Source organism: Schistocerca gregaria, chromosome 1 (assembly GCF_023897955.1).
Source record: "Schistocerca gregaria isolate iqSchGreg1 chromosome 1, iqSchGreg1.2, whole genome shotgun sequence".
Classification (NCBI taxonomy): Eukaryota; Metazoa; Arthropoda; class Insecta; order Orthoptera; family Acrididae; genus Schistocerca; species Schistocerca gregaria.
Window position 1 is genome coordinate 492,210,087 of NC_064920.1, and position 20,653 is coordinate 492,230,739.

A 20,653-nucleotide genomic window follows, 5' to 3' on the forward strand; every position below is an offset into this window, starting at 1 on the left:
AAAATGTCTAAACTAAACGCTTCTGGTGCTGGCTGTTCGCCATTAGAGAACTAGGACACTGCTTGCGACATATTGAGGTAAAGACAACTGCCGCAGCAGGATGGTAATAAAGGGGACAGGGTACCCATTAGTCCACCTACACACGTTATTCTCCGCGAACATAAAGGACCACATTCATGGTGCTATGTTAATTGAGTTCAATATCGCGAGGAAAATAATTAGTGTAAGGCATAAGACGTGACTCGAGACGATATAACCAACGCTCTCACAGTAGCGTAACTTGAATAACCTACGTGCAGCACAGATGTCCGAGGGGAACAGAGAACGAGGCAACATTAATTTCAAATATGAGGTTAGTCTCAGTGGAATAGGTACTCTCTCTTTCCCTTTTCAGTTCTAGGGCGTGCGGACAATGGAAGCGTGCATGTTTTTTTACCACTTTCATAAATTAAATTAGATTCAGTTCCAGCAAGAGAAGAATTTTTACTTTTTTGTTTGTTTTAATACAGTTAAAAATTACATTACGTACTCCAGCGAATATTCGTAGATATTGTAGTAGAACTACCTTTACCAATACTACCATTGAGCTTCATTTCCATAAAGTCGGCCGGGGTGGCCGAGCGGTTCTAGGCGCTTCAGTCTGAAACCGCGCGACCGCAACGGTACCTACCTCGGGTATGGATGTGTGTGATTCCTTAGGTTAGTTAGGTTTAAGTAGTTCTAAGTTCTAGGGGACTGATGACCTCAGATTTTAAGTCCCATAGTGCTCAAAGCCATTTGAACTTTTTTCTTTTTTTTTTCTTTTTTGCATAAAGGTTACGCACTAAACCTTATGTGTGGCCTTAGTTTGCCAAAGGAATGTTTAGATAAAAGTATCAAGGGATAATACGAAAAATACTGCTTGATTCCTCTGCTTTATTTCCCTTCTAGACGGTTTTCTACCTCCTCGTCTACATTTGTACAGCGAAGTCAGACTACGGTGAATGGAAGTGCCCGCTTCTAGTACGACCATCATTTCTGCTTCACACTCTATCGAGATGAATGGAGATGGGACAATAAGTAGGCTAATATAATGGCCGTGAACGTAACAAAAGAACCACCCAAATTCTTTTAAAGAAAAATAGATGTCATGCTGATCATTGTGATATCCGATCGATTTCACCTAGTCCCACTTTTCATTTAGCTACGAAAATCTGGACAAAAATTACATTGAGTCATTTCTAAAGAAAAAACGCAGGACAAATGAATTATCTGAATGTGACGGAAACCAGTAGATGTGTTGCTGTTATGTACGTGTACAGACAAACAAGTAATTACAGTTTCTGAAAACTTTAATGACATGTTCAAGAGAGCCAGGTTCAAAATTGAGAGGTCAATAACGCATTAGTCCTCTTCTGGACCTTACGTATGTTTGGCATTGATTATCAAATACAAAATTATAAAAGTTTAAAAAATATTTTTTTAATTTTCACCAATTTTCTATATCTTGTCTCAGTCGAGTTTAACATGAACCTATTTTCTGGAAAATGACGGTCGGTACCGGGAACCTCGACTACAATTTTCGGAACACACGTAGTATTATAAACACAGCTACCAGTATACAACAGCGCTGCATCGCCCACAACGTTCCTTTTTTAATGTATTTCTTGTAAATTCTGCTGTGTACGCCCACGATATCTCACAATACGATTGAAACAAACAGCCAGTACAACGCCGCAAAAATTTTATATGTTGAAACGTGTATGTAATTATTTTCGTTATAATCAGTAACTGCAATCAGACATTTACCATGTAAGATGTTCTTCAATCAAATAAAGTACTATGGGGTAACTTCTCCAAAAAGTAAGATGTATGTGCATCGGGTGGGACGTAATCCTCGCTTACTTCATCGGGGCTCAGTTCGAATAGGGATTCATCACTGAAGATAATTCTACTCCAGTCAATGAGGTTCCAGGCGGAGGACGTGTCTGGAGACGCCGCAGACTGCGGTGGGATACCAACTTTACTTTCTCTAGCCATATGGCCAACGACCAGGAGCGATGGTCTGTAGTGCCGTTCCTTTCCACAGGAGGACCCCCTTTGGTTGTTGTCTGCGGCACACTTCGAGCACAGCGTTACGTCCACGATATTCTATGCACCGTTTTTTTGCCTTTCATGGCAAGCCATACTAGCCTCACATTTCAGCAAGATAACGCCCGTCCCCACTCGGCGATAGTTTCTACTGCTTGTCTTCGTGCTTGCCAAATATTACCTCGGTCGATCTCTCCCCATTGCAGTACGTTTGGAGAATTATGGACAGAGTCCCACGTAGGGACTTTGATGATCTTACGTGCTAACTGAATAGACATTATCACCATATCCCTCAGGAGGTCGCCCAACAACTCTATCAATCAGCGCCAAGCCGAATAACTGCTTGCATAAGAGGCAATGGTGGACCAACACGTTATTGACTTATTCAATTTGTGAAGCTCTTCCTCTTCAATAAGTCATCCAATTTTTCTCAAATAGCAATCATTTTTTCTGTACGTGTAGATAAAAAAGAGATAGACCGAACAGGCCTTGAAGGCCCACAGGGACCGACTGGCCGCCGTTTCTTTCTGGGGCCCTTAGGTGTCACCAGATGCGGATACGGAGGGCTTGTGGTCGGCACACCGCTATCCCGGCTGTTATCAGTGTTCGTGACCGGTGTACATCCACACCAGACGTACCGATTTCCATCCTGTTTTGACAATTCCTTCGTGGGGCGCCGCCTTTTTTCCCTTAGAGTATACGTCCATTTTCCTCCTGCATAATTTCTAATGCCTTCTACCTACACTCTATTAAAGGGCAGTCTTCATCGTTTCTTAATCTCTGTAATCCAGGAACTAAATTTTTCTTCACCCTACCCCGTTCATCAAATTAATTTTGCAATCATTATTACGCCATCCACTCCAACTTGTTGCCTGGTCCGTTTGTTTGTAACCATATCTTTCCTAATTATTTCCAACAGGCCTCTCTTCATTGCACACCGAGATGCTTCTACTGGTTTTCGTTTGAAAGTCCGTCTCTCACTGCCGTAATCCAAAACTGGTAATTCTAAGTGTCTGTAAACGTTCTACTTAACTTCCGCTCCCCTAAATTGAATCATGCATGCTATTGACTTTTTGACTTCATTGATCATCGTTAGCATTTTCCGATCCTATATATTATTTTCGAGTCATTATACATGATTTTCTCTCCTTGTTTCAAGCACGTCCATTATGTTCTTCCACTAGTTTTTAAGTTCACGACCCCTGGAGGAGAACAGTTCAGTAAGTCTTTGTGAACAAACTCATGACTCACCGTACAAATCTCACCCTGACTTCTGCCTCTATAATAGATCTGTGTGTTTATTTCACCTTAAATCGCTCTTGTCGGATCTGATGTGTACTGACGTTATCCAGCACACTCGGCATCTGGCAAACCTTGGCGACCCCACCCCTCTCCGCGTCACTTCCATCCTTCCCCACCATACCCACGTAAAACAACCTTTCTGTATTGCATAGTTTTACAAGACGCAAAATGGTTAAAATGGCTCTGAGCACTATGAGACTTAACATCTGAGTCATCAGTCCCCTAGAACTTAGAACTACTTAAACCTAACTAACCTAACGACATCACACACATCCATTCCCAAGGCAGGATTCGAACCTGCGAACGTAGCGGTTGCGCGGTTCCAGACTGTAGCCCCTAGAACTGCTCGGCCACTTCTGCTGGCCTAGAAGACGCACAATTTAAAAGCTTTACCTGCAAAAATATTGCACCCAACTAATTAAACGCGTCAGTTAAATCACAAATTGTGTGAACTTACTAAAAAGACTGAAAGTAAACAAAATCTATGTGCTGTTGTTTATAGCTGCAACTATATATTGGTTTCAGTATGTCATATAATGAGGAAGAGATTTTATTTATTACTCATAAATTATTAATAATGTATACATTACTAATTAGACGTAAAAAGTGTTACAGTTAGGGGCAGAGAAAATATCTCTTTCCAGGAATTGTTTTCGTTACAATTCTACATTGCCTTTCCTTGCATTGAGCACACTGGACTCGCATTCGGGAGGACGACGGTTCAATCCCGTCTCCGGCCATCCTGATTTAGGTTTTCCGTGATTTCCCTAAATCGTTTCAGGCAAATGCCGGGATGGTTCCTTTGAAAAGGGCACGGCCGATTTCCTTCCCAATCCTTCCCTAACCCGAGCTTGCGCTCCGTCTCTAATGACCTCGTTGTCGACGGGACGTTAAACACTAACCACCACCACCACCACCTTGCATTGAGTGAATTAAACTCGTTGACTATGTCACTCAATTCAAGTTTAGCAGCTGTGTCTTACTGTGTCAACAAGACAGTTAAATGCTACAGTCTGCTTTTATCCATACCGATCATAGTAGATTTTCATCATCTTGAATTTGCTGAAACTCCGCTCACATGATGCTGCAGTCACTGGCATTGTCCTGAACATCCCCTAATCTATTTAGATGTTTGGATAAGCATCTCTTAGACCATACTTTGAAGAAACCTTTAAAATGCTCAGATGATAAGCCGCATCAATACTTGTTATTAGTTTCTTCGCTATGAACTTGAAACCTGCTGTGTCTTCATCCTTAACTAACTTCGAAGTATCAATATGACTAGATAGTTGAAAATTTTTGGCTGCTGGACAGCTTGGTCATCAGCACCCTTTCACAAGATTTATCTTACACAGAGCTTTCATTTAAAGCATTTCCTGACAGGAAATTAAAATTATATTAAACGTTGCAATAAATGTGACATATTTTCCATTTCGTTTATTATTATGCCACATCGTTTAGAGCATTTTAGATCAAGTAGTTCCTAACCATAGATCAAGTATGCCTCGCATTCAGCCATCTCTCCTTTCATCCTCTTTACCTTCTTGAACATTTTAATAACAAATACACAGCCAATATTTCTGGCTTTGGCCGTTTATTTCTGACCGCCTCCTTCATCTAGCTGTCTATTATTTTTTGCCGAACTAGAAAGTAAATTCGATACTAAGTCAGGGTAGCACGTTCCTTGAAGCGATTTGTTTGTGGAGTCAGAGTTTAGTAATTCATCCGACCACATCCTTAAAAGGCACAAAAATTCCAAATCAGTTTCACTGAGAAGGAACATAGCACTTGTTGCTGTTTGGATGGTCCACTTGTCTCTACTGGGTCATGTCTTGTAACACATTGTGTACAGATGTTATGTTCTGACGAACTGTCACACGCTCATGCGTAGAAAAGCACCTTGTATTGTAATGCCTCTTGGAACCGTACCAACCGAACCAGCAAAAGAACTGAAGGGGGGAGGGGGGGTGGAATAAATATTTTGCTTGCTTCCTCCGCCGTCACCTTTCGCTCAGGCCCTCAGTTAGCACGAGTCGGCACAAAAGAAAAACCGTTTGGTACCATAATTGCTTCAGCACCCGCTCACAAACTTTGGACATCCTACAGTGTTCTGGCCGATTGCTAAGTAATAACAAGAATTCCATTGTTGAATATGATCAAAATACACTGTCCATTCGCATTATGTGGCAACCACCTACGTTCGACGTCAACGTACAATAACTTCTCACAGATGGCAGCACTAGAATTGAGAGTATGCAAAGCGGGTGGAGGTTAACGCGTAAAACAGTGCAGTCGTTGTCGTAACGCGCGAACGTAGCGAGTTATCTGACGTTCAAATGGTCATGATCATTGGCTCTCGCGAGGACGGTGGAAGCATTTCGAAAGAGCTCAGTTTTTTGAAGCTGTTGTCATACTGTCGTGGTAAAAGTACTCCGTGCACAGCAAATTGGCGCTTTCCAAAACTTGTCCTGAGGCAACTGTGGTACACCAATGGTCGTAGACGACAGGGATGAACGACGGCAGTGGAGATGTGAATGGGCAAGTAGACGTGCAACTGTTGAGCAGTTGACCGCCAAGATGAACCAAGGGGCTAGCAGTGTATCATCCAGTATTTGAGAACGATAGCACTTAGTGACTTGCAACAAATTTTATACATAATTTGAAAGACTACGAAACTTTTTCTCAGTGATGTCCCTCATAGAAAAATGAACGGAAATATGTTTATCGCTTACTACGTTTTAGCTGTTCAGTTTCACATCACGAATGACGTTTTAATTTATAACTTCTTTGTTACTAACTCTGTTCGCAGTACACTTAGTTCACAATACGCACATATGCCGTTAATGTACCTACAAAATTATACCATTGTTGGTCACAGAGAAAGGGGGCGAGGAAATTGACAGAGAAAGGGAAGAGGAGGTGACGGACGCTGAGAGGGGTGTGAAGAGAAGCAGGACATAGAAAGAAAAAAGGAAATCAACAGAAAGAGTGGAAGGAGGAGATGGACAAAGAGTGGAGGGAGTAGCAGATAGACAGTGTGTCGTGAGGAGATGGACAGAGTGTGTGTGTGTGTGTGTGTGGGAGGGGGGGGGGGGGGAGGGAGGGAGGTGGGCAGAGAGGAGGAAGAAGGAGTTGGACAGAGTGGGTGCAGAGGAGAAGGGATGAGAGAAGGGAAGGAATGGACAAACGACTAGAATTGAAATAAAGAAATATCGGGGCAACCTGGGGTACTAGACTAGTTCATCAATTAAGTCGGAACTTGAATTGAAGCACGCTGGCAGAAAACATTACACATTTCCTTGACACTTCAAGAGATTGGTAGAATTTTTCAATTCAGCTCGCAGTACTTCCAGAAAATATGAAAACAAGGAGTCGGTGTCTTAAGAACGGAGAGGTTATTAGAGTCAGAGCTGAGGTTCGGATAGGAGAAAGACGGGGTAACAAACTAGCCATTTTCATATCTAAGTGACCAGCCCAGCAGTCGCGTTAATCCAGTCAGAGAAATGTACGAAAACATAAATACGCATTAACAGTACGGGATTTGAATCCCACACCTACCAAATACGGGTTCATTGCTCTTAACCACTACGTCAACTCTTGCGATTAGAAAAAACTGAATTGTGATTTGGTTATATAGGTCTGAAACGTTCTTCGTGTTATCACTGTAGCAGAAACGTCTTTTAGCCATTAGTAGGATGATCTTTTATGACTGAAGTAGCTCAACTGACTAACTATGGGTCACATTTGTGTGATCAGTACACCTCAGTTACTATTACCGTTATAATACTTTATGAAGTGAATACGCAGCATCGAACGACCTCCGTAACATATGAGGCAGCGCTAATTCCTGCTTCCGATATAGATGTCAGATGTTTTTCGATATGGCTTGTGGCCATTCCTACCTACTGGCTCTTTACTATTGATGGAGGTTACAGTAGATCGGTAATGAGAATGGGAAATGTCGTATCACCTTAACTGCTATATACCTTGCGATCCACCCATTTCGTCGTCTGAAGGTTATACGGTGGAACTGTTAGACTCATGGAGCAGTATTCATTCGGACCTGCCTCTTTTTTCCACGTTCAAGACGTACACTGAGGTGAACAAAGTCATAGGGTACTTTCAACAAGTCGTTGGTAGCCTCTGAAGAAATATTGATCCGTGCTGGTTCTATAACCATCCGTAATTGCGAAAGTATTGCCGGTGCAGGATTGTGTCCACAAGTGACCTCTAGATTACGTCCTATAAGTGTTCTACGGGATTTCTGTCGGGCGATTTGAGTGGTGAAATTATTCCCTCGAATTGTCCAGAATGTTCAAATCAACAGTGAACAATTGGGGCCCGATGACATGACTCACTGTCATCCGTAAAAATTCCATGTTGTTTGGGAACATGAAGACTATTAATGGCTGCAAATGTTCTCCAGGTAGCCGAAGACAACCAGAGGACTCAATTTATTCCATGTAAACACAGCCCACATCTTATGGAGCCACACCCGCTCGCGCAGTGCCTTTGTTGACAAGTTGGATCCTTGGATCTGTGGGATTTACGCCACACTGGCCTCGGTTTTTTAGTCGTCTAGGGGTCCAACTGATGTGGTCACGAGTCCAGGAGAGGCGCTACGGGCGACGTCGAGCCGTTAGGAAAGGCACTCGTCTGCGGCCGTAGCTCGTTAACGGAAAATTTTGTAGCACTGTTCTAACGTTCGACTTACGTCCCACACTGATTTCTGCCGTATATGGCACATTGTTTCTAGTCTCTTAGCACTGAAAACTCTACGCAACAGCCGCGGCTTTCTGTCTTTAAGTTAAAGCCGTCGGCCACTACGTTGTCCGTGGTCAGAGATAATGGTTGAAATTTGGTATCTCGGCACGTTCTTGACACTGTGGATCTCGCAGTACTGAATTCCCTAGTGATGTTAAAAATGGACTTACCTATGCGTTTAGCTCCAACCACCATTCCGTGTTCAAACTCTGTTAATTCGAGTTGTGAGGTCATGATCACGTTGGAAACATTTTTACATGGGTCTTTGAGTCAGGGATGGCAATTATTTAGATGACTTTCGAATTAACGAAGTAACGAAATACATACTCATTACCGATGATATTTCAAATATCCCCTGTGTTTGAGATTACAGAATTAGATGATGATGATATTTTAGATTGTACCATTGCTGAAATTCTCATAATATGTATTTATAGGTATCACCAAACACATTTCTCTACGCTATTTAACAGAAATTGTCACACAAGATGCATTACTGGACCCAGAAGAAGTAAATGAATACTTTCTAACGTCAGTGAGCGAGCTGAAAGACCACATTAATGAAAATATCACCTGTGCTTTAGAGCTTCTTTGTGCTGAGCCACATGAGAGGTATGCCTTCCAATGGAATGTTATCACCCCAAGGATGTTATAAAATCTGTGTCAAGGTTCTCAGTCGATAGATGTGTGAACTGTTACAAACGGCAGCTTCGTCAATGCACTGCCCTTTTATACCTTGGGTACGCGATACTACCGCCATCAGTATATGTGCATATCGCTGTCCTATGACTTTTGTAACCTCAACGTTGTTTCCTGAAGATGTGAGACTTCATATCAAAAGAAGACAATGTTGACGAAAATACTAATCTTTGCCATCGCGCGCACTCGTTCGCTTGCGTGTGAGTGCGATGTATGTGTGTTTCTCTCTCTCTCTCTCTCTCTCTCTCTCTCTCTCTCTCTCTCTGTGTGTGTGTGTGTGTGTGTGTGTGTGTGTGTGTGTGTGTGTGTGTGTGTGTGTGTGTATGTATGTTCGTTGTTTGTTTGCGGACGAAAACGTTCGCGTTTCCAATTAACGTTAGAGCGTAACGTTGAGAACGAGGCAATAGCGGTTTCCAATTACAGCAACTAATGAATATACATGGATGTTGATTTATTGGTCAATTAATTATCCAAACAGCAATCCGCCTGTTCATCTGCGAAGATGCACTGTTCGGAGACGAGCGCCACTCCTGTAGGTCAGGGATGCGACAAATAAACTCGCAGCCTACGGTCGACTCACTTGTCAGTAGGCTACAGCGCTCAGCAAAGTACAGCACCCCATAGCAATAAAACGTATCAATTGTAGGGGTCGATGAAGAATTATGCCAACGTTTCCATCTTCTCAATTCAGTCCTGTAATCAACAATGTTTTTTCTTTTACCAGCAAGCCAACCTTCCATATCTGTAGTTTGCGTCTGAATTTCTGAATTTCCTAGGTAGTACCAATTAGTGAACCAATACAGCAGTCAATAATTAGTTCATCACCACTGTCCAACAATACAACATTAAATATACAATTAAGAATAATTTCCAGAGTGACGTTTTTACAATTTAATTCTTATCGTTCAGAAATATCCTTAAGTGCTACTATAAATCATATTTATTTGAAATAGATCGGCTATCTTGTAAAATGAGTGTTCAAATAACCAGTCATATATCTTACCTCTGAAAATACATATTATAGGCTGATGTCCAAGCAGATATTGGAACTTTGCTAAAAAGTTTTAAGCATATTATTTGCTATGAATTTCCAGTCTCTGTGAGTCAGCGTCTCGGTATATCGAGGTTCGGTTTGCCTCTGGTGTTGTGAACGTGTTTAGCCTCTCTGCCAAAATACGGAAATGTTCCTTAGGTTTAAATTTGCTGATCACTCCTATTACGGTCTTTTTAAGTATTATAATTTTTCTGACATAGCAGGAATACCCCTTTAGCAGTACACCATAGAAAACGTGCAATTCAAACATGCCGAAACATGCCGCCTTCACATACTCTACAGTGACAGCATCTGTCAGTTTACACACGTGATAATATTCTTCTCTTGCAGACATGGCTAATATGTTGCTTCCACTTTAATTTCGAATCAGTGTCAAAGCCTAAAAGTTTTACTGATATGCTTTTCCTGGCAAAGCTCTACCATCTGCTGAGCAAGATCCATGAGACAAGCGAAATACCCTCAGACTTCAAGAAGAATATAATAATCCTAATCCCAAAGAACGCAGGTGTACACAGATGTGAAAAATACCGAACTATCAGTTTAATACGTCACAGCTGCAAAATACTTACGCGAATTCTTTACAGACGAATGGAAAAACTAGTAGAAGCTGACCTACGGGAAGATCAGTTTGGATTCCGTAGAAATATTGGAACACGTGAGGCAATACTGACCCTACGACTTATCTTAGAAGCTAGGTTAAGGAAAGGCAAACCTACGTTTCTAGCATTTGTAGACTTAGAGAAAGCTTTTGACAATATTGACTGGAATACTCTCTTTGAAATTCTAAAGGTGGCAGGGGTAACATACAGGGAACGAAAGGCTATTTACAATTTGTATAGAAACCAGATGGCAGTTATAAGAGTCGAGGGACATGAATGGGAAGCAGTGGTTGGGAAGGGAGTAAGACAGGGTTGTAGCCTTTCCCCGATGTTATTCAATCTGTATATTAAGCAAGCAGTGAAGGAAACAAAAGAAAAATTCGGAGTAGGTATTGAAATCCAGGGAGAAGAAATAAAAACTTTGAGGTTCGCCGATGACATTGTAATTCTGTCAGAGACAGCAAAGGACTTGGAAGAGCAGTTGAACGGAATGGACAGTGTATTGAAGGGAGGATATACGATGAACATCAACAAAAGCAAATCGAGGATAATGGAATGTAGTCGAATTAAATCGGGTGATGCTGAGGGAATTAGATTAGGAAATGAGACACTTAAAGTAGTAAAGGAGTTTTGCAATTTGGGAGCAAAATAACTGATGATGGTCGAAGTAGAGAGGATATAAAAGGAGACTGGCAATAGCAAGGAAAGCGTTTCTGAAGAAGAGAAATTTGCTAACATCGAGTATAGATTTAAGTGTCAGGAAGTCTTTTCTGAAAGTATTTGTATGGAGTATAGCCACGTATGGAAGTGAAACATGGACGATAAATAGTTTAGACAGAAGATAATAGAAGATTTCGCAATGTGGTGCTACAGAAGAATGCTGAAGATTAGATAGGTAGATCACATAACTAATGAGGAGGTATTGAATAGAATGGGAGAGAATAGGAGTTTGTGGTACAACTTAACAAGAAGAAGGGACCGGTTGGCAGGACATGTTCTGAGGCTTCAAGGGATCACAAATTTAGCATTGGAGGGCAGCGTGGAGGGTAAAAATCCTAGAGGGAGAGCAAGAGATGAATACACTAAGCAGATTCAGAAGGATGTAGGTTTCAGTAAGTACTGGGAGATGAAGAAGCTTGCACATGATAGAGTAACATGGAGAGCTGCATCTAACCAGCCTCAGGACTGAAGACCACAACAACTTTCCGCAAACCCAGAATCAGTTTCTCTGTTTTATGAGGATTACATAGGAATTTTCATTGGAAGAAAACCAGTTCACTGCAGAACAGAAAGGGATCTAGCACCGACACATGTGGCGCTGCAGTCCAAACTTCTTTCAAAGAGGAGAATCTATTTTTAACTAATACAAACTGTTTCCTGTTGTTTGATATTACTTGTTACAGCTAAATATAGGTTGTGTATGCTATAATACGCCAATCTTTCACTTAGAGTCTGAAATTGTGCACATTCGAAGGCCTTGCTGTCAGCTGATACTAGATACTTAACGCTTAAATCCTTTCGACACCTGGCTGACAACTTCAGTGAGAGCAGTAGTGGTATTGTTGATATTTGGTATCAGAACTGTCCGTTGGAGATGAAATCATGCTCTCTAAAACAGTTGTTTAGCTAGTTCTTAGTTAGATTCTGGAAAACTATGAGAAAATATGGACAGTAGAAATTGGTCGGTAGTTTTGGGGCAGATGCTTATCTCCCTATTTGGCCAATTTTGAGTTCATCAGCAAAAACTGCCGAGTCTAAACACGTATTAAAGGTGACGGTAAGAGGTTGACAGAAGAGATGTATTATTTTTTAGTTACATAGTTAGAGAAGGAATAAAAACCCGCACATCTATCGAATGAGAACCTTGACACAGATTTTATAACATTCTTGCGGTGACAACATTCCATTGGAAGGCGTAGATCTCATGTGGCTCAGCACAAAGAAGCTCTAAAGCACAGGTGATATTTTCATTAATGTGGTCTTTCAGCTCGTTCACTGACGTTAGAAAGCAGTCATTTACTTCTTCTGGGTTCAGTAATCCATCTTGTGTGGCAATGGCTGTTAAATACCGTCAGGGAAATGTGTTTGGTGATACATATAAATACATATCATGAGTATTTCATCATCATCTATTTCTGTAATCTCAAACACAGAGGAAATTTGAAATTGTATCGATAGTTAGTATGTATTTCATTATTTCGTTAATTCGAAACTCATCTAAATAACTGCCATACCTGACTAAAAAACACTCGGCGGTTTAACCATTTACGTACTCGTACGTTGTTTGTATGTGTATAAAACTACGTCTACATCGGATAGTGCCTGCTAGGTGCTACACGTGATTTGTTCAGTTAATGTGTTTGTGGGAAGTTATCAGCTCATTTACAATAAACCCTTAAACGTAAGATGAATAATGTTGTAGTAAAGAAAAAGTAGGAATTCAGTAATTTAAGTGCAGATTACAAATACAGACAATAGAAAGAGAAAGTGGTATTAGTGAAATGAAAGGTGGAAAGGTAAAGATAAATTGCAAAACACAATAATAGCGAACAGAGAAGCGGAAAAAATAAAACTGTAACAGACTACACATTAGTAATTTGTATTAAGCCGCGCTTCCTTCATAAAGAACGGGGCAGTAAACGTCAAACAATTTGAATACAGCTAAAGAGTAAGAAGCCAAACTGTAAATGTCAGAATTAAAATACCCCCGTTGAAATTTCATCAAAGCACGACCCACAGTAATATTTGTAAGATATTTAGAGTCTGTTTTGAGCCATGTAAATATTTTTATATATGTTTCTAAATAATTTTCTCAGAAGTGCTAAAGAAATGAACTTAGAACCTAAACTATGTAAGTTCCATAGGTAACTTTAAAGTCTAAACCTCGGTAAATATTCATAAAAAAACGCTTATAGAAGAGATCAAAATCATATTCTCCGACTGAAATTAAAAGTGATAAATGACAAGTTACTATTCTTGTGAATTGCAGCCACCTGCTGGTGAAGGCGATCAATCACTGTCAGAGAAAAATGGCGGTAGTAAAATCAGCCCACGAAGAGAAAGCGGCAGAATCGACGGTGATACAACTATCAATTTGAGAGTGGAAACGACGGACGCATTTCTGCTGTCAGGAATTCGCTTTTAATGCAATAAAGTAGAAACTGCTCTGCGCTTTCCGGCAAACAGAATACTGAAAAGCTCAAATTGTGAATAGTTCGGACAAACAGAGCGGAACTAACATGTTGTTAAACTCTGACGTTATACCATCGGACTTGAACTGAAATTGCAATAGAGTTCACAATTGTGATCATGCAGTGAGTAAATAATAGCGCTTTTTGTAACGTCATTATATATGAGTACCAATGAGCACAGTAAAATTCTCTACGCTATTGTCACATCTTGTGAAAGATCATATTCATACATGTTTATGTTGATAGGAAAATGGTTCATTTGTGCTGCATAATTTTCGTATTGTCTTTGTCATAGGTGGCTATGCGCTCTACGATGTGTGCACATAACAAAAGAGGTAACATTGAGCATCAAGTGACAGAAATCACACAAGGTTCAAACGAGGCAGTAAAGAAAAAGAGAAAAAAAAAGAACATGCTGAGTCCCATATTCGATCCTAGCTACAGCTTAAATTTCGCAAATGTATCATCAGCAGTGGCGGCGGAGGACTTCCGGCATCAGAAGCCACCTCCCATCCACCAAAGGAGTCGTCAAAGGGGGCGGAGGAACGTATAGACATTCAGGACACTCTCTTACCTGGCGCTGGGAAACTGCCACTAGGAGGCGGTAAAATCAGCGATGATCAACGACATGAGGATGTAGAACGCAATGCAAACCACTGCTTAAAGACGCATAGTGAGCATCCACAGGCCATGTGTCCTGTAGTTCGAAAGGTGTCATGGACATCTCTCCATAGGCAAAAGATTACGCACTAGTCCCCCATTCGGATTTCCGGGAGGAGACTGCCAAGGGAGAGGTAACCATGACAAAAAGACTGAATAACAAACGAAAGCCTAACATTATACGAGTCGGGACGTTGAATGTCAGAGGTTCGAACGTGGTAGTGGAGCTAGAAAATCTGAAAAGAGAAATGTTAAGGATCAATCTAGATGTATCGGTGGTGGTGAAGTGAAGTGGAGAAGGAGACAAGAATTTTTGGTTAGACGAGTATAGGGTAATATCAACAGCAGCAGAAAATGGTTTCACGGAAATAGGATTCCTTATGAATAGGAATGTACGGCAGAGAGTGAGCTGCCGTGAACAGTTCAGTGATAGGATTGTTCTCATCAGAATCAACTTCAACCTAACACAGTTGAAGTACACATGCCGATGACGCAAACATAGAATGAAGAGGTAGCGGAGTTATACGAGCTAATATAATGGGTAATCCAGTACATAAAGCGAGATGGAAATGTCACTGTCATGGAAGATTGGGATGCGGTTGTACAGGATGGAGCAGAAGAAAATGTTACGGTAGAATATCGGCTTGATAGAAGAAATGAGATAAGAGAGGGACTGATTGAGGTGTGCAATAAATTTCAGCTAGTAATAGCGAGTACTCTGTTCAAGAATCCGAAAAGGAGGAGGTATACTTGTAAAATGCCGGGAGATACGGGTGGATTACAGTTAGATTACATAATGGTCAGGGAGAGTTTGCGAAATCAGATATTTGACTGTAAGGCGTATGCGGGAACAGGTATAGACTCAGATCACAATTTAGTAATAACGAAGAGTGGGCTTAGGTTTAATGGAGTAATCGGATAGGCTGAAGTTTAATGGAGTAATCGGGAAGAGTCAGTGCACCAATCATTGTGATAAGGAAGTAGTAAGGGCATACGCCTGAAGTTCTCTGGAGCTGCATGTAGTGCGTAAACGAATATCACGATAGGCAGTTTAGTGGGAGGGGAATGGGCAGTTCTGAAAGGGCAATCCCACAAGATGGAACAAAAACGTAGGTACAAAGAAACAAGGGGCGAGAAAACCATGCATACCAGAAGAAATACTTTAGTTAATCGCGGAAAGACGGAAGTACAAAAGTGTTCAGGGAAATACAGGAATCAAGTTATACAGGGACGAAGTATATAGGAAGTGTGGGGAAGCTAAGGCGAATTGGAAGCTAAGGCGAACTGGCTGCATAAAAAACATGATGAAAACGAAAAATAAATGATTGTCGGAAGGAGTGACTCAGCGTAGAGTAAAGTCAAAACAACCTTTATTGAAATTAATAGGAAGGGTGGCAAAATTAAGAGCGTAATGGAAATTCAACTGTTATGCGCATAGGAAAGAGCAGGTAGGTGGGAAGAGAACATTGAAGGGCTCTATGAGGGCGACGACTTATCTGACGACGTGATAGAAGAAGAAATAGGAGTGGACAGGAAGAGATAGGGGATGCAGTGTTGGTGTCAGATCTTAATAGAGCTTTGGATGACTTAAGATCAAATAACGCAGAAAGGGGTTGATAACATGAGATCGGAATTTCTAAAATCACTGGGAGAAGTGGCAACAAAATCATTATACACGTTTGTGGTAGAATGTATGAGTATGGCGACATACCATCTGACTTTCTGAAAAATATCATCCACACAATCCCGAAGATAGCAACCGCCGACAACGAGATAATGATCGCACAAGCTTCTGATAAGAATAATATTCAGAACAATGGAAACGAAAATGGAGAGTTTAACTTTAGGAACGGTATAGTTACCAAAGAGCCAATTTTGACGTTTAGATTTATGATGGATGGGCTCTGAGCACTATGGGACTTAACTGCTGTGGTCATCAGTCCCGTAGAACTTAGAACTACTTAAACCTAACTAACCTAAGGGCATCACCCACATCCATGCCCGAGGCAGGATTCGAACCTGCGACCGTAGTGGTCACGCGGTTCCAGACTGTAGCGCCTAGAACTGCACGGCCACTCCGGCCGGCGTTTATGATGGAAGCAAGGACATGTCCGAAAGAACAGATACCATCTTATATATGTGTCCTCGGTGGCTCAGATGGCTAGAGCGTCTGCCATGTAAGCAGGAGATCCCGGGTTCGAGTCCCGGCCGGGGCACACATTTTCATCTGTCCCTGTTGACGTATGCCAACGCCTGTAAGCAGCAAAGGTTGTTCATTTCATTGTAATTTAATTACAGGATATGTTAAACAGAATGAACAGTGAAACGAATACAAAATATGGATTGAGCGTAAATCGAATGAAGACGAAAGTAATGAGAAATAGAGAAATGAAAACAGCGAGAAACTTAATGTCAGGCTTGGGGATCACTAACTAGGCGAAGTTCAGGAATTTTGCTACCTACGAAGAACAACAACCCGTGATTGATGGAGCAAGAACGACAAAAATAGATGACTGTCAATGGAAAACTGTTATTTCTAGCCAAGGGAAGTCTACTACTATCAACAAACATAAGCCTTAATTTGAGGACGAAATTTCTGAGAATATAAATCTGGGGCATAGCAGTGCATGGTAATGAAACATAAACTATGGGAAATCATGTTATAATGATGCTACATTCTTCTTGATCGATACTTAAAATTACTTATCTTTTTCCTGGAGTCCATTTTGATGAAAGAACATAAATTTCAATATTCTATTATTTATTGACAACAGAGCTGCATTCTCGACACGTTTAAACAAAGCACTTCACAGACTCACTGATCTCTTTGACAAACAAACTCTCAAGCAGACACAACAACAACTCAACAACCATTTCGCGGCCTCGCTGCATCGAGTTACAAAAGATATTAACATTAGCTTACAAAATAAAGCATTATTAAATATGTACAATTTCAATGTTACAATTAAAATTTACAAAACGTCAAGAATTTGATGTTACAGCCGAATAAGGTATAAGATTCGATGTCTGAATAACAATATTTTCTAGTAATATCTTTAGTTTTTCATAAGAATATCATTCTGAACTTTAATTACAATAATGTCTCTCGTATTATTTTAGTTACGTAATTAATTACAGTTTGTATTTGGTTCCTAACATGAAATGGTGGTACAGAGCTCCCGCTTTATCCGATTAAATACATAGAACGTACAAATAAGGCCTCAATTTCTGCAAGTGGAAAACTGTGAGATGTAAACAATTGGAGAGTTAATTAGAAATGTAATTACAAAGAATATCAATTACAGAACAGGACATCAGAATAGATGACAAACGAGGATACATCGCTTGCTAATAACTTTAAAGTCGTTTCTCAAGAAAATGGGTTTCTTTGTATTAACTCGTTACTTGATTGTAATTAGAGGCGGCGGGCACCCATGCCAACACTTCCACAACATTTTAATATTTTCCGCCAAATATTTATCCCTTCAATTGTTTTAATTATACATTCAATCCAGCATTTGTACGTAATTTTGTTAATGATGACAATCTCTTACTAATGTTGACAATATACGTTCCTCTCGAACATTCCATACGCCTTCGCAAGGAATATCAAGTTTCTTTTTATCAAATAGGACTTAATAATATATATATAGACACACATACAAGGCCTGTGGAAGCACTTAATTGTCCCATGACCATCCAGATGAATAGAAAAAGAAGGTGGTATCAGACAATTCAGGTGAATTTTGGAGATGGCTGGATCGTTATAATGTCTCTAACAAAATGAAATAATGGTCGAAAGTACTTTTTCTTGTTTCAGGATAAAAAAACAACTGGAAGCCTCCAGATACTCTCTTCTCATGAGTCGCCGATATTTCTTCACCTAAATAATAGTAAAAACGGAAGAGGAAAGTTAATTCCGGGTGGGTATGTTGGTCACTGATTAGCTACTGTGCCCGCCTAGACGCCCTAGTTTGTTGTGTAAATCTGTAATAATTACATGAAATGAGAACTGACATTAGATCAGCGGATCTCAAAACAATACAAAACGTGACTGCGAGACAGCGCTATATTCTGGATCTTCCAAATGACTGAGTACCTGAGGGGGTTTCGAGTGAAACCCTTACGTTGGCAGTTTCCGAACGATTGCAGCGCTGTACAATAGCCGTTATTCCCTGTACTGGCCATTAGGTCTGCCCTTATAGGATGCAGGCCACCGTCAACAGCTTCTGAGTTCGAAATGGAGGCCGCTGCAGTGCTGCGAGAACCGCCCAGTCATCTTCCAAGACGTTCGCCTGTGGTGGCAGCAGTCATCAGCCTGAGCTGAGGCGCATACGCAGACAACTTGGAGACTTCGCACCTGTGCGTCGCCTGACGCTGAATATCTGCTGCTGGCGGTCACTTTCCTGGTGTCTTGCATCTCTGAGCCTGGGCTAGGACTTGCCTTGTCTCTCTCTTTCTATACATTGGTTATTGAGGGCCTTCGACATTGCTGAAGTCTTCGACTGGTTGTTAATGATCAACACAATCCTCCCGAGTATGGTACGCTCCGACGACAAGTTGACCAGCCTGCCAAGCAGCTGCTAACCATCTGGCAGCCACCGAAGTCACAGACGGGCAAAACAGCCTCACTGCTGCTGGAATCCTGTTTCCGCATCAAAATGAATGAAAGACTATTGTAAACGGAGACGTTTCGTTAACGACTTGCCAAGCCGTTCCATTGACCACCACCTATACAAAGCTCATCCAAGAAAAGAAGCAGCACTTTTTCCTGACCTATGAAAGGCAGCTCCTCCGGCACTGTAGGACGAGTGGACCTCAGGAAAAAAAAAATGTTACTGACCTCCAAAGAATTTCTGTCGCCGTCGATTCTCAAATCATGCGTTTCTGTTATCCCAAAACAAATACCTCTCATTTCGTAAACTGATGTCTAACATCGAACACACCCAAATTGAAATCGTTATCAGTAAAAAGATTACAAAACAAATGCATCTACGCAACATTAGAAACGTGCTCTAAACTAGCACAAGAAGAACAGAAAGATGAACAAAAATGTATGTGAGTGATTTTGTTCTCATGCTCCTTTTTATTGCTGAGAGGGAATTCGAAGATGTACACTGCTTTTATTCTCCGAACAATAGCCAACTTATTCGAGAATAAAAACATCATGAACAAAAAATAAAGTAGTAGCATATCCAAACGGGAGAAATCTTTGAACGTAAATGTCCACAATCGAGAATTGGGGAATGTGATGAAGTTCAAGTACTTGGGACGTTTGCTGAAAAAGATGAGAAAATGGAGAAATAGAAACCTGGAAAATTTTGAAATATGGTACTGGAGAAGAATAGAAGACATCAAGAGGACTGTTGTGTGACAATGTACTGAGAAGAGTAGGAGAGAAGAAAACTATTCCGGATGCAACTCTTCAGAAGGTGACTGACTGGATCGAAAACAGACACGAGCGGCTTATAGACGACGTCATCGAAACGAAGATCAAAGGAAATACAGGACTAGGAAGGAGAAGAATTCAATATCTGGATGACAAAGTGGAAGGAGATACAGCAGACTGAAGCACCAACTGAACACAGGGATTATAGGCATCTTAAATTCTCCGCACGAACACACGAATCTGTTTCGAGGCAGAATATTACACTACTGGCTATTAAAATTGCTACACCAAGAAGAAATGCAGATGATAAACGGGTATTCTTTGGAGAAATATATTCTACTGGAACTGACATTTGATTACATTTTCACGCAACTTGGGTGAGAAATCGGTACCCAGAACAACCACCTCTGGCCGTAATAACGGCCTTGATACGACTGGGCATTGAGTGAAACCGAGCTTGAATGGCGTGTACAGGTACAGCTGCCCATGCAGCTTCAACACGATGCCACAGTTCATCAAGAGTAGTGACTGGCGTATTGTGACGAGCCAGTTGCTCGGCCACCATTGACCAGACGTTTTCAATTGGTTACATCTTAAATGTAACGTCCACTGTTCAGAGTGCTGTCAATGCGAACAAGAGGTGACCGAGACGTGTAACCAATGGCACTCCATACCATCACGCCGGGTAGATACGCCAGTATGGCGATGACAAATACACGCTTCCAATGTGCGTACACCGCCATGTCGCCAGACACGGATGCGACCATCATTAGGCTGTAAACAGAACCTGGGTCATCCGAAAAAATGCCGTTTTGCCATTCGTGCACCCAGATTCGTCGTTGGGTACGCACGCGCTCCTGTCTGTGATGCAGCGTCAAGGGTAACCGCAGCCATGGTCTCCGAGCTAATAGTCCATGCTGCTGCA

The 20,653-nt window shown here is 41.2% G+C and overlaps 1 protein-coding gene and 1 non-coding gene across 6 annotated transcripts in view; both read left to right on the plus strand.

The window, feature by feature from the left end:
• The window catches only part of LOC126353886 (potassium voltage-gated channel subfamily H member 8), a 1,477,332-nt gene that overhangs the window by 566,980 nt on the left and 889,699 nt on the right, over nucleotides 1-20,653 (plus strand). The window lies entirely within an intron of this gene.
• Trnat-ugu (transfer RNA threonine (anticodon UGU)) lies at nucleotides 16,482-16,555 on the plus strand. The gene has a single exon. It is a non-coding gene; the product is annotated as a tRNA-Thr (tRNA).